The sequence below is a fragment of the Peromyscus maniculatus genome, chromosome 4 (genome assembly GCF_049852395.1).
Source record: "Peromyscus maniculatus bairdii isolate BWxNUB_F1_BW_parent chromosome 4, HU_Pman_BW_mat_3.1, whole genome shotgun sequence".
Lineage (NCBI taxonomy): Eukaryota > Metazoa > Chordata > Mammalia > Rodentia > Cricetidae > Peromyscus > Peromyscus maniculatus.
Window position 1 is genome coordinate 60834752 of NC_134855.1, and position 10965 is coordinate 60845716.

Genomic DNA, 10965 nt, shown 5'->3' on the forward strand with positions numbered 1-10965 from the left:
GCTGCTCCCCTGTGTGCTGGGGTTAGTGAAGGGCAGGGCCAGTTCTCTCACACTAGTGGCCCGGGGGACCAGCTCTCCCATCCTCTGCACGTGGCAGGGGTGAGGGGAGAGGGGGCATTTTTTTTCCTCACTCATGCTATTACATGGCAGATGGTAGGGAGTGGGGTTGAGGTGGCCGAGTGGGGGGTTGAGGTGGCCCAGGGATTATGGTGATGGACTGCTACTTTTATATTTTTAGTTTCCCATGTGTGAGCGATAATTCTGAGCATATCAAATCAGACCTTCACAACACGTCACTGTACCTGCATGGGGTGGCGGGAGGGGGGAGTGGAATCCACCACAGCAGCTAAGATTCCCAGTCTCTTCAGACAAGACCAGGCAAGATCATCTGGGGATAAGCTGGGGGAATCATAGGGGAGTTGAGTTAGATATTATCAGGGCAAGGGGCCAGGCACATCACAGGCCAGTATAGTCAGAGCTCTTGAGTGAACTGGACAGTTTGCATTCTAGAGGGCCTTGTGCCTTTACTTTTCAAAAAAAAAAAAAAAAAAGAAAAAGAAAAAGAAAAAAAAGCTGCTGGTGACTAAAGCAATGTAGTTCTTGGCTTATGGATAAGACTATGAGGTATTTTCAAGTGATTGTTAGAGTACAATGAATCCACTGTCACAAGAGAGGAAGGAGGCATCCTCCAAATGAAAGTATTAGGCCAAGCAACAATTTTACCATTGTTATATCTGTGGTTTGGGGATAAGGGAAAGCTTTAACTCACCCTGACTTGAAACATGCAATAGCCTAAACATGACATCACCCTGAACGATAAAACCAAATTTATTTGCAGGTGCCTAAAAGAACCTCCCAAAGGAGTTAGTTGAAGTTGCTACACTAGTCTGTGGTGATAATTTTATTTGTGCTTTAATAAATAAAGCTTGCCTGGAGATCAGAGGAAAAAACACAGAAGTCATGCAATGTTAGCACACGCCTTTAATCCTATCACTTGGCAGGCAGGATCTTTGTGTATTCAAGGACACACTGGAAACAGAGCCAGGTGTGGTAGCACATACCTTAAATTCCAAAACTGGTTAACTAGGGAGGTCTTGGAGTTCTGTACAGACAGACAGGAAGTGACAGAGCTGTGTAGGAAGAGGAAGTGATGTAGCTGGATGGAAAGAGCAAATCAAATGGCAGAACAGCATGGCATATAGACGTGGGTAGACAAGAAGTAACTTGCATTTAGAAGCCGCAGAGTTGGTGAGGTAAGCTTGGCTGGTGGCTTTCCCTATTACTCTGATCTCTCCAAGGCTTTCACCCCTACATTTGGCTCCATGTTTTTTATTTAATAAGACCATTTAGAAATTTGTCTATACTAGCCTTGTGGTTTTGCTTGAACTATGCACTCAGAACACCCTTGGCTGTATGATTATAGTTTTCTCACTAAGGCTGATTTTAAAATGTGGTCAGTTTATCTCTGCCATGGTAATAAAGCTAACAGCTCTGGCTAATGCATTATGCTAATTAATATATACAGAATGGAAGAGTAGGTTATTGTTTTAAATCATAACACACAATTTAAAAAGATATCAGAGTATCTTTACTCAGAACAAAGTATCTTTATGCTGAACAGTCTGATCTTGAAAATCCATTAAGACTGTTGATTTATGTTACAAAGTACTACTTAATCCTGACGACAAAATGTGGAAAGAAAATCACTCTGTTAGTCAAATTGTATACCAATAATTACAATTAAACATGAGTTTACATCCTTTAACATGAAAAATTCAAATATTGACATGTGTCTGCTACCCTAAATATTGCACCTGTATAAGTAAGCTAAGACAATAACTTGCATTTTGATTCATCAGTCATCTCAGCATTTATAATCATAATTAGATTGAATTTATTAGATTTTGAAATTCCAAAACCAAATTCATCTTGTCTAAATGAAGAAGTTAGTGTTTGTGTTACCTGGCCATCATTCTGGGCACATCTAAATAATTCTTGCATAGAAGGCATCTTAACTGTTATTGTTGTTCAGAATCCAGTGCGCAGTGAGGGTTCTTAACGTGAAGGGCATTTTCTGGTGAAAGGAGACACAACTATTGGTCACATTTTAAAATACAAGACATGTAAAGGCACAGAAGTCATTGTGATGTCTATAAAATTTGACAAAAGAAATTAGAAATGTAAGCCAGAAGAGGTAGCACAACCTGTAACTCCAATTTTAGTCTTTCTAAATTGTGAAATGTAACCACTATGGATATCCGTGTAGAGAGTTTTTTTAAACCAAAAATAGAACTATCATACACTCCACTCGAGTGTCCGTATTTCTTCCCACTATACTCTAAACAGCAAGGAAAGGACTCACTCTAGATGTCCATCAGTTGATCAATAGGTAGGGAAAATGTTATATGTATACACAGTGGAATTTTATTTGCCCAATTAAAAAAAAAAGAAAATGTGAAATTTTGAGGAAAATGGATGGAACTGGAAAATACTATGTGTTTCATAACTTTCACCAATGGGGACCAAGTGTTCAAATAACTAAACCAATGGGAGAAATTTCTCATTCAAACCACTATAATTACCTTTATCATTTTATGGGAGTAAAATAAACATCTATGGACCATGATAGGCAGCATTGTACCTTTGGGTAATTTATACTCCAACTATAATAACTATGAGTAAATGGTGATCAGAGTTTGTATATATTTTTATAATATAAATAAATACTTTATATATAATATATATACTATATATAATTTCATAAATGAAGTATGCCAGGCTAGAGGTAATAATTTATTAAGGTTCTAGGTGAAATATGTAATTCATACATATTAGGATTATGTAACTTCATATATATATATATATATATATTTAAATCAGGAGTTATCAAATGACAATGATATAAAGTCACTTTTTTCAATTAATTTAAGTTTTTTAAAGGTTTCATGTCTGCTTGGAAGCCACCCAGTTAGGAAATGGCATTTTCAGAACAAGATGCTAAGTGTAAATAAATCCTATCTAACATACAAAACTTTTCAGATGTTCTATGACCTTGAGACGTTTTGCTCAATCTATTCTATTCTTGTTGGAAGAGCTTATTTTGTCCTTTAATTCTAGTCACATAGTCCCACAGACTTAGATAACATATTCTCAAAACTAGTTCAAACAAAGAAATTGATCCCTTCAAAAATGAAGTATGTCAGGCTGAGAGTGAGAGTTTATTAAGGTGCTTTGTAAAATCTGTAATTCACTAATACTAAGATGATGTAACTTCCAAATGAAAAGAAATAGCAATTGGATTTTTTGGTAGTGATGGTGTCTTTCTATAATAAGCAAAATGAAGTGACCAGCATTACTTCAACCTATACTTGCCTCAGACATACACAATAGAAGAAAAGAACTCCGTGGTCAAAAGAGTCTGGCAACTAAAGTAGGAGGAGCAGCTCCGGGAATGCCTAGAGTGTAATTCCTCCTGTCACTCATGCCCGCCAAGCCCTGGGTCACGGTCACACACCAAGAATCTGGGAGGATCAGGAAGAGTGGGGAAAGAAACTGCCAGTTTCTGATGAACTTGTGAGGACTTCACTTTGTCACCAGAACAGTTTTACTGTGCACAATCACCTTCCCTGGCCTTCTGGTGTCTGCAAATTCTGCAGTCTCACCACCTTCTAAACAATGATGGTGATGATGGTCGTTATCTCTGTGATCATAGTTGACATGCACATGGACGCACTGAATTGCATTAACTGCTTGGTCCTAACAACTGTCCTTAGGCCCATGTTATTATTTCCTAATAAACGGGGACACAAAAGCAAAGTAGCAAAAACCTGTCAAGGACACACAGCTAGTGAATAACAAAAATCAGTTATGGCCATCTAAGACCAAAATCCATGTCTTAGTTATCCCTAATCAAATCAGGAGCTTTTTCCAATAGAAGAAATATTAGAATTTCTATGTTCTCCTAAGGTATAAAGCTACAGAGTTTTCATTTTAGACTGGGACATCTCTTCATACAGAGATGTCAATGGCAAGTGACAGAGTGTTTTCCCTTCACTTAGTAATGTCTGAAGAAGAATCAAGACTTACAAAAATAAGGTTGACTTCTAGGAACAGACATCTGTATTGTCAAGTCAAAACGCAAATAATTGTTCTCCCTATCAGAGGACAGACCAGGAATTCCCTGATACTTATGATATCTAATAGGTAATTTGAATACTCTAGAGATGAATGTCAAAAAAAACCAATAAAATGAAAACACTTCAAATTTTTGCATAATAGATATCTTGTATATTTCTCTGAGAAAAATCTAAGCACCAGCAGTTTGCCAAAATGTTAAATAGAATATTTTAATATAAATATAGTGCTCTTAAAAATATATAACATTAAGGGGATAGAAAGATGCCTTGGTGACCAAGAACACTTATTGTACTTGTAGAGAACCCAGCATCCACGTATGCTCACAACCACATGCAACTCCAGCTCCAGGGGATCTGATGCCCTCTTCTGTCCTCAAGGGCACCAGGCACACATGTGCACATACACATATGCAGATGCTCAAATATTCATATAAGATAAAAATGAATAAACCCCTAAATATATTTAACATGTGTGTTAATAAAAACTGTTATTTAGCCAGGAGGTGGTGGCACCTCCATTAATTCCAGCACTCAAGAGGCAAAGGCAGGTGAGTCTCTGAGTTCAAGGCCAGCCTGGTGTACATAGTGAGTTCCAGGACAGCCATGGCTACACAGAGGAATTCTGTCACAGAAAAAACAACAACAACAAGAACTGTTAATTAAAAGAGTTTTACTTGGGCTGGAGAGATGGCTCAGCCATTAAGGCTAAGCTCACAACCAAAACCAAAATAGTTTTACTTTCTGGAACAGCCTATAATCCAGAAATTCTATTCAAAATATCTGTCAGCTCTTCTGAGGACAATGCAGTGACATAAATATCTGTGAAAATCCATAGTATATACAAGCACAATCTGAGGAAACACAAAATCTTTGTTTCTGGAGTTACTTTGTTATTTTACTTTAAAAGTTTATCTGTTTCAAATGAGGCCCATATAATCATCCAACATGAATTAAGGCAATAAAAGTACTCAATAATTTTAAGTATTTTCTCAAGAATTTCATTACTTCTCAAATCTGAAATATTTTCTAAAGACATGAAAGAGGAAATGAAATGTGAGACGATGTGATGCAATGTTTTTACAACACTGGGATATTTCTCGAATATCTTTCTAAATACAAAAAGTCATCCATCAAGCCTTAGGAGATAGAGTTGAGTAGCCTTAACACAGTGTACTTTACAAAAATCAGCAGTATCCTAGGATGAGAAAAATGTAGTTAATACAGTATGTTATGGGAAATTTGAAGAGACTCTGAAATGTGGCATTGCAGTAGATCTAGAAAATAATAGCGGGGTGGTGGTGGCGCATGCCTTTAATCCCAGCACTCGGGAGGCAGAGGCAGGCAGAACTCTGTGCGTTTGAGGCCAGCCTGGGCTACAGAGTGAGTTCTAGGACAGGCTCCAGAGAAACCCTATCTCGGAAAAAAAAAAAAAAAAAAAAAGAAAGAAAGAAAATTGTAATAATCGTTTGGAAAGAAGAAAGTCAAAAGAGAAAAAGATATCTGAGGCCTCTGAGGCCTGTAGTATAAACCAGAAATCTTTGGACATGAAAGGTATGTTTATACATTGTTCATGTTTTTCCCAAAGCTGTGCAAGATAGGTTGTACTGTATTATCCAAATTTCTGAAGCTATTGACGTTCAAAGAGTTTAAATCATGTATCGGCATTCAGGTGCTACATCCCATGAGGTAAGAGAAATGGAAGCATATCTGCTGGTTGCCTTTTTTACACATTAATTTGGAACTGCCTCCTGATGAATGCTCCTGGATGAGTGGACACACCTTCTGAGATTTGGATGTGGCCAAACTTCATTCTCGCAAACAGTTGGTCCATGTCCTTGAAAGTCTAGAGTATACATGAGGAGGGGGCGGCCCATGTAAGGTACAATGTAGAATTAATACCAAAAGAGGAGACACCCTCCAAAGAAAGCCCCAAATTAATCAACTAGCATGATGAAAATAGTAAGGCCCAAACCATAAGGAATTGGCCAGGTAGGAAAATGTAGCTCCAAAGATGATGGGGAAAAAACAACTTTCAAAATGGAGAAGAAACATTACATATTAATTCAAATCATGTATTTTATGCCCCTGTGACTCTAAAGAAGTATATGATGCCAGGATTTAGAGTGAATATAGATTAAGATTTGTCAGTTGGTTTCATCCATTTGCTTTCAAATTTAATGATGTTGTTTTTAACAGCTGAGTAATACTCCATTGTGTAAATGTACTACATTCTCTTTATCTACTCTTCAGTTGAGGGGCATCAGGGTTGTTTCCAGCTTCTGGCTATTATGAATAACACTGCTAAGAACATAGCTGAGCAAGTGTCCTTGTGTTAGGATGGAGTACCCTTTGGGTATATGCCCAAGGGTGATATAGCTGAGTCCTAAGGTAGATCGATTCCCAGTTTTCTGAGAAACTGCCATGTTGATTTCCAAAGTAGCTATACAAGTTTGCACTCCCAACAGCAGTGAAGGAGTGTTCCCCTTATTCCCCATACTCTCCAACATAAGCCATCATTTGTGGTTTTGATCTTAGCCATTCTGACAGGTGTTAAATGGAATCTGACCCTCTACAACTAATGTGAGCTCATAGAAACTCAAAGAGTTGGAACAGATATATGGGGAGACCACATGGGACCCACCTAGGCCCTCTACATATGTGTGACAGTTATATAACTTCGTCTACTTGTGGGACTCCTAGCAGTGGGAGCAGGAGCTGTCCTTAATGCTTTGCCTGGTTTTGGGGAACCTTTATTCCTCATACTGAGTTGCCTCGCCCAGCCTTAATACAATGGGGAGGAACTTATCCTACTGCAACTTGATATGTCATGCTTTGTTGATACCCATGGGAGGCCTGGTCCTTGCTGAACAGAAACAGAGGAGGAATGGATGCAGGGGTGGGGGTCAGGAGAGGTGGGAGTAGGGAATGGGAGGAGAGGAGAGAAGGGAAACTGCAGTTGGGATGTAAAATAAATGAATAAATTTAATTACTAAAAAAAAGCTAACAAAAAAAGATTTGTCAGGAGATAACGGGAAACTTTCAGCAGTGTCAGCTACAGTAAGTTCATAAATAGAAAAATAAAATAGAGTTGCACCAAGAAAAAAAAAGGCCTCCTTCTTCCTCCTCTGGAGCTGAACAGGCTATTTTCTCTTGGAACCTACCACAGAACTGGGTTCTGATGACCTTAGCTGCTTTTGCTCCTCAAACCTCTGGCCTACCCACCACAATACTCAGCCAACCCACCCCTTTCTGTGCCAGGAACCTGCTGCCAGTGGCACCTTGCCCTACCCATATCCAGAACTGACCTGGGAGCACAAGAAGGAGATGTCTGGTATCACTCATCCAATCCTGGCTGTAAGTGAGTACAGGGAACAGTGCCAAGCAGCTGCAGTCCCTTGGAACCAAGAACAGTTGCTTTCTACCACCTGCTGTGGATGACTGCTGCTGACCAGGTGAATCCCTGCATGGGGGTTGTGGGGATGATCCTCTTGCATGAGACACTGTACCAGAAGGCAGATGATGGATGTCCTTTCTCCCATTATCAAGACCACAAGTGGTGATGTGGGCATTAAGGTAGACAAGAGAGTGGTGCCTCTGGCATGAACCAACTGCGAGGCCACTGCCCAGGGGCTGGAAGGGCCTTCTGAATGCAATGCCCAATATAAGAAGGATGGTGCTGACTTTACAAAGTAGCATTGTATGCTAAAGACTGGGAGACATAACTCTTTAACCCTTGCCCTCATGGGAAATGCCAGTGTTATGGCCCGTTCTGCTAGAATCTGCCAACAGAGTGGCACTGTACCCATTGTTGAGTCTTAAATCCTACCTGATGGGGACCTTGACTTGAAAAACTAACATTATGTAACTAAAAAAGGTACCGACTATTGTCTACAAGTCTCTACCTTGAAGGACCTTGCTAAAGCCCAACATGGTTGCCCCAGGCTATACGTGTACTCAGAAATTTTCCAATGAAGAGATCACCATAGCATCTGTCACAGATCTCATTGCACAGTATCTTTTTCTGTTACTGGTGTCACATTCCTGTCTGGAAAGCAAAGTGAGGAAGAGGTATCCATCAACCTCAGTGCTAAAAACAAGCTCCCCCACTGAAGTAATGGGTCTTGACTCTTTCCTATGGCTGAGCCCTGCAGGTCTTTGCACTAAAGGCCAGAGGCAGGAAAGAGACCCTGAAGGCTGCCCAGGAGGAGTACATGAAGGAGCCCTGGCCAACTGCCCCTCTTATCAAGGAAAGTCCATCCCAAGTAGTCAGCATCAGGGAAGTTAGTATTCACAGGTAGTGAATCCTTCTTCATCTCTTACTGAACACAGGTGTTCTAAGGTCAACACTCCAGGCCCTGCCTACCCACTTGCTCTTGAAAAGAGGCCACCAGACTTTTTCTCACTCTCACTGCCCTCATGACTCTTGTTTATGGAGTTATCTGTGAATTCTAACTCTGCCATCCCTACCAGCCCACTGCCAATAAAGCACCATTTAATGGGGGCTGGGGACAAGAAAAAAAGATTTAGGATATGAGATGTGGCTGATATGGAAAGGAGATAGCAGAGCACAAGGGGAGAATTTTACATTGCAAAAAAAGAAAAATGAACATGCTCACAGAAAGGAAGTCAAGATGATGGAGAGAGTTAACCAGAGAAAGTGATTCTGTTGACAAAAGAGAGGATACACCATGAGAAACACAAAAATTAATAAAGCAAGAACATGGTGAATGATCTAGGACATGGCATTGACGCACATTAGAGGCCATACCCTGTGCAGAATGGTGAATCTTCCTCCAAGACCACTGAGAAGTACAGAAGTCTATGGGTGTATCTCTGTATTCAACACCAGTCATCATAGAGGCTAAGGAATCCACACATTCTGTAATGCTGGCAGTGAAGTTATTACTATTGGAATATTAAGGCATGGATCTGACAGATTTTAAGTTGGATGTATTTTTTAAATAACAAGAAAGTACAAAGGAGAGAGGATGAAGCTGAGGACACTGGAAGATCCTATGATGTAGACATTGAATTGTAGGGATTTGTAGGGGAACCAATTCAGACATGTAGTCTTCTCTGCTGCTCTGGGAAGCCAGGCAGAGGAGCAGAGATGGGAGACTACAAGAGATACAAAGCAATTTATAACAGGACAATGATTGAAGACATTATGGATAAGCAGAAAAGAACTAGAGTGACCCTGGAGAGTTCACAATCTGAGGAAGAATCAGAAAGGTTAAAGAAAATGTGAATACTTAGAGTGCTTACAATAACTTGGCCTGGAACAGGCACCCTGTATGTTCTTATTTTGATTTCTCATAACAAAAAGTGACAGTGTGCAGATAGGGTCAAAATGAGGGTCAAAGAGGAAAGTATGTCTGACCTAGATTACTACCCTCAACCCAAATGAGGTTATGAAGCAGTGATAGAGCATTCATCTTTAAATTTTCAAAGATGGATCTGCACAATCTGGTCTAAGTTAGTGCTGAACTTGAATACAACTTGTAGTAGAGACAGATACTAATGATGTTCATCACGGTTGTTACACATAAGGTAATTATGCATAGATGATGAGCATTTTTGTTATTTTTATTGATGACTGTCATTAGTATTCATTCAGCTAAGTCAAGGGTTTTTGTCTCTTATTAGTTCTCTGCAGTAAAACTCTCAGTGGGGACAGCATTGCTGGGTACTAAGACTAGCTATTGCCAAGTGTTAAAAAATCCCTTCAGAGCTAACTTATTTATTTGGCTGAGCTACTCTTTCATTTCCCCGCACTCCACTCAATCACACCAGGCAGTAAAAGAGGAGAAAGGCCTATTAACTGTGTGGTGAATGAAAAGAAAAGGAGCAAAGAGGAATCACTGTTCTTCCCTACAATCTCTTGCTGCTAGCTTTAAGGTAGAAAATTCTTTCACAGGGTAGACAGGCTAGCAAAAGCTTAATGTGAATGACCACTTTTCTTGTGAGTGACACAAAGCTCTTCAGATGCTGGTGTTTTTTAATTGTTTTTCTTCTTTGGAAAAGAGTAAGCAGACAAGTTTACTACAAGTGGAGGAACTAGGCTGAGGCTCCCTGGGTTCTCTCAACTGGGCAATTGCTCACTGTGAGATTATGAGACATGAGGGAATTGCAGCAAACGGGAGTATTCTGAAGGGCAGCAACAGTGACTGCTCATTAACTGTGCTCAGTGCGGGAACATTTTGGGAAGAAGTCAGTGTCCCACAGAAGTCCAGTCCCCATGAGACTCTGGACTTTCTGTTATCTGGCTAGTTCAAAAGGCTAATTCTTCACTATTGCCCTCTCTGATAAGATGCATTATAGCACACAGATGGACAAAAAGTTCACTTTCATAAAAATCTTAAAATTTTAACCAAGACATGCTTAAAATACTTGACATTAGCATGAATGTGTTTCCCTATTTCGAGGATAGAAATGTATAACCACACCCTTCAAAGGAAATGTTCGAAAATATAAGCTTACTCCTAATGGCATGATCAACCCCCAGGGAAAAGCTATCACTGGTATGGATGCTTGAGCATACTTTATGTGTTATACTTTCAAAGTACAGTCCTGAGCCTCTCCCACACAAAGCTACAGGTCTTGGAGCTCTACCCTACCACAGGAAAGTCTTTAGAGTCGGGCCCTCAGATAAGTGGCTGCTCAAATGTCCTGCACAGCACCTCTTCCTGTGATTGCAGAAGAATCTTCTCAACCAACTGAGGACACATACCAAAGTGGACTTCCTTTGTTTACTCATTTTCCCTGAATTTCTCACTATTTTCTAGGGTCATTTTCGGCTTTCCTCATACCCACAGGTCGCTTAACTATA

At 39.9% G+C, this 10965-nt stretch overlaps 1 pseudogene; it reads left to right on the top strand.

Moving 5' to 3' along the window:
* The first annotated feature begins 5789 nt into the window (after positions 1-5789).
* On the top strand, positions 5790-8421 carry LOC102908647 (fructose-bisphosphate aldolase A pseudogene; annotated as a pseudogene).
* The last annotated feature ends 2544 nt before the right edge of the window (positions 8422-10965 follow it).